Here is a 3,415-nt window from a genome sequence, read left to right as displayed (position 1 = left end):
ACTAGTTTTAATTAAAAAAGGACTTGTATCGCTGAAGTTTCTCAGATAGAAGTTTTACGGGAAATTATCAAACAAGTAGATACGTAACAATAATAACATAAGAAACTAGCTTTATAGGTAATAATACCCACAGCCTGTATTTGTGAAATAGCAAAAAACACCGATCCAGACAACAGTATATTCTCATGACGTTTAAACATAAAACTTTAAGAAAATAATAATTATTATTGTTATAAAAGTAAAATAAATTTTTAGATATTGTATATTTTAATTAATTACTTAAATTAGATTTTTAAAATATTTTTATGTTTACTAGTAATTATAGGGTTAATCTGTGAGGAAACACTTGTTGACCCCGTAGCTGTAAACCTCCTTTTCAGCTTAGGATTGAACTCCATGTGGCATTTGTGAAATAGTGAGTAGAAAAGTTAATTAAATTTAAATATTTTTAAAAGTGATTATCAATTGTAGTTACTTGAATTTAGCACTCATAAGGTAATTTTGAAATTTTATAGTTATAAGTAAAATAATTCACTTTTATCTATAAAAATAAAAGAAAATAAGTGAGTCTTTATATAGCTCAAGCCTAACATAAGAATATGCAGCAACTAACATTAGGCCTAATAACAATGGACGGTTATATGGTGGATGAATCAAGTACTCGAGATGACTAAAATTACTATTTTACAGTTTATAGGATCACTCATAATTTACTTGAAACAGCTTGGGTGACTAACGGATTTATATGACCTTGACTACGTTTGTGAGATAATTGAACAATTAAAATTCAAACGTCATTTTTTATACTAAATTAGAAATGTAACTTAGGTTAGAAGTAGCATATGCATCAGTGTTTGGCCTGTTTTAAATGTTATAGTCTATGCTGTTGTGTAAGCTATAACAATAAAATATGTTTTTCAAGTTATTGCTAATTTCAGTTGGTATTGATATGTACTTTCATACATATTTTTAGTAAATTATTGTTACTGTAATTAAATATCTAGCCTAAGTCTTCAAGAAAAAATTAAATTAATCCTTCAATGTGTATATGAAACTTAAAGATGTGATAATGGCAGTATACACCTAATTTCAGCCCGTGTGTAGTTTTCTTCTTAAATGCTGTATAGATTTAGTTATGTCTTTTAGCACTTATTTTACTTTGTATGTCCAGTTTTTCTCATAATGTTAGCTAAGTAAATTCAAGGCAATGATTATTTTCAGGGTTTATTCCCATTTTAAAATGTTTTATTTTTATGTTAATTTATATGAACTGTATAAAAGTAGAAAATAGTGGGGATTTTGCAGAGCCCCAAATATAGTCACTGCCTAAATTCAAACCTTCAGAATAATACACGAGGTGACTGAAATGAAAATATGTTAATTGCATATCTCTGAGTGTTGTTATATAAACAGAAATAACTCATTCAGTGGTAAAAATGACGGAAAGAGTTCCATATGGCACCCCCACCCAAAAATTGTAGAATTGCCTGGATAAAAAAGATACTGAAAAGGGTTTATTTTAAGGGGCGTATCAGAAAAATTGGGGCATGGCTTTTTGGGGTTTACCAAAAAAATAAAATAAAATGTTCCAAACTACTTTGGCACCCCCATTTCCTTTTGACACCCCTATTGTAACTAATGTTTCCAACTTCGTCAGCGTAATTCTGTCTTTTGATCTGTTATATCTATCTAGCATTGTACTTACGTTATTGGTACTATTAATATGATTTATTAATACATAAATATTACTTTGATGAATTTTTTTTTAAATTGAGTGGGGGTGCCATATGGAACTCTACCAAAATGACTCTCTTAAGAAAATTTTATTTGTTTCAAATGAGGTGAAATTTACATATGTTATATCACAATTTTAAAACATTCAAAACACGTAGATGTATCAGAAGTAAAGTAAGATGTTACAGTTAATTGAAACTATCAATAAATCCTTATAATTTAAAACTAATGAGTTAAGATCAGTGTACATGTTATTGAGAAACCAAAAAACATTGAAGTTTATTATGTGGCAGTATACATTCACTTTATAGCAGTAACAGTGGCTGGATTATTTCTATGGACTGAATGTTATAAACATGAGGGAGAAATAAAAATGTTGGAAAATCTGTTGTGTTCTATTTGTGTGTATTAGTACACCTCGTGATATCAGCTCCAATAAGTATCAAATGAAATCTGCTGTCATCTCTTCAGTTCTTTTACTCTTCAAACAATTTTCTTTGTCTGGTTCTGGGTAGTTTGAAAGTTTGCTATCAGAGAGAGAATCCTGTATCATGTTTTTCTTTTGCAGCATTTTTCTGTTTCTGGTTTGATTTATTTCTCTCTCATTCTTTAGTAGTCTGCTTATTTTTTCCAGTTGTTTCTTATTCTTTAATAATTGTTTTCACAGTTGTAATAATTTCTACAATTGCCCTCGTTACAATTCATAAAGGTTTGGTAATGTTAATGGATACCCAAAACATTTTTAAGGAGAATGGCCTACATATATATATATATATATATTTGTGCTCTATGTATAAATTGCTGCTATATAAAAATGTTCTAAACAAATCCTCTGCTTAATAACTCAAAGGTATAGATATCTTAGAAATCAGAATTGAACTTTTACTAGTAAGGAACAAATGAGATCAGGAAGTGATTTGGTAGAATGGTATCTGTAAAATACTTTGTCATTATGATTAAGCTCTCAGTTTTTGCCACTGGATTATTGCTCATTACATAATTTAAGGATAACAAGAAATCTGTTGGTTCTTTGTCCCATCCACTGAACTTTTAAAATTTAAATCATGAGAGGATACTTTTTTTAAAGAACTTAATTGTATTTCTTTATATTTAAGTAACAGACAATGTCAGGAATTGATGAGTTTTTATATCATGTTTTTCTTTTGCAGGATTTTTCTGTTTCTCATTTGTTTCTTCTCCTAATATTTTTATTGATCATCATTAGAGTATTGTTCATTATCCCTAGTATCTTAGAAAGTCATTTTTTTTTTTCAAGATTATAACTGGGTTTCTTCCTGCAACAGACAAAAAAGATCTCGGTGATTAATATTTTTAAGACGATAACCCCCTGCCCTGATATTTGAGTTTGTGTTATCCTTAATAACATGAAAGTATGACATAATTTTCTTCCTGTTAGAAACAAATTTGTTTTATATATAAAGAACCTTCTTTCGTACTCGTAAGTTTGCTGTAGTCATCCTAAAAATAGTTGCTTTTCAGCATGAGAAATTGCAACCTTATACTAAATACGAGGCCTGTGAGAAAAGTATCCGATCTGTTTTTTTTTTTGTGATAACCTGATGGATTTGAATCAAGCGCGCTTGCATGAGCCGACCTTGAACCTTCGTGCGCATGCGTGAAATTTATCCCGCTTGTTGATTGCGTCAGTTGTTGGCAAGCA

General features: G+C 29.5%; 1 protein-coding gene across 1 annotated transcript in view; it reads left to right on the top strand.

Annotated features, from left to right (window-relative positions):
• Nucleotides 1-315: 315 nt before the first annotated feature.
• LOC106478789 (40S ribosomal protein SA-like) overlaps nucleotides 316-3,415 on the top strand; it is a 19,236-nt gene continuing 16,136 nt past the window's right edge. Inside the window, exon 1 of the mRNA XM_013939358.2 lies at nucleotides 316-415. The gene's annotated coding sequence lies outside the window, so the exon portion shown is untranslated. The remainder of the gene's footprint in view (nucleotides 416-3,415) is intronic.

Source organism: Limulus polyphemus, unplaced genomic scaffold (assembly GCF_000517525.1).
Source record: "Limulus polyphemus unplaced genomic scaffold, Limulus_polyphemus-2.1.2 Scaffold249, whole genome shotgun sequence".
NCBI lineage: Eukaryota > Metazoa > Arthropoda > Merostomata > Xiphosura > Limulidae > Limulus > Limulus polyphemus.
The sequence above is the reverse complement of the archived record's forward strand: the minus strand, read 5'-3'. Positions and strand labels throughout refer to the sequence as shown.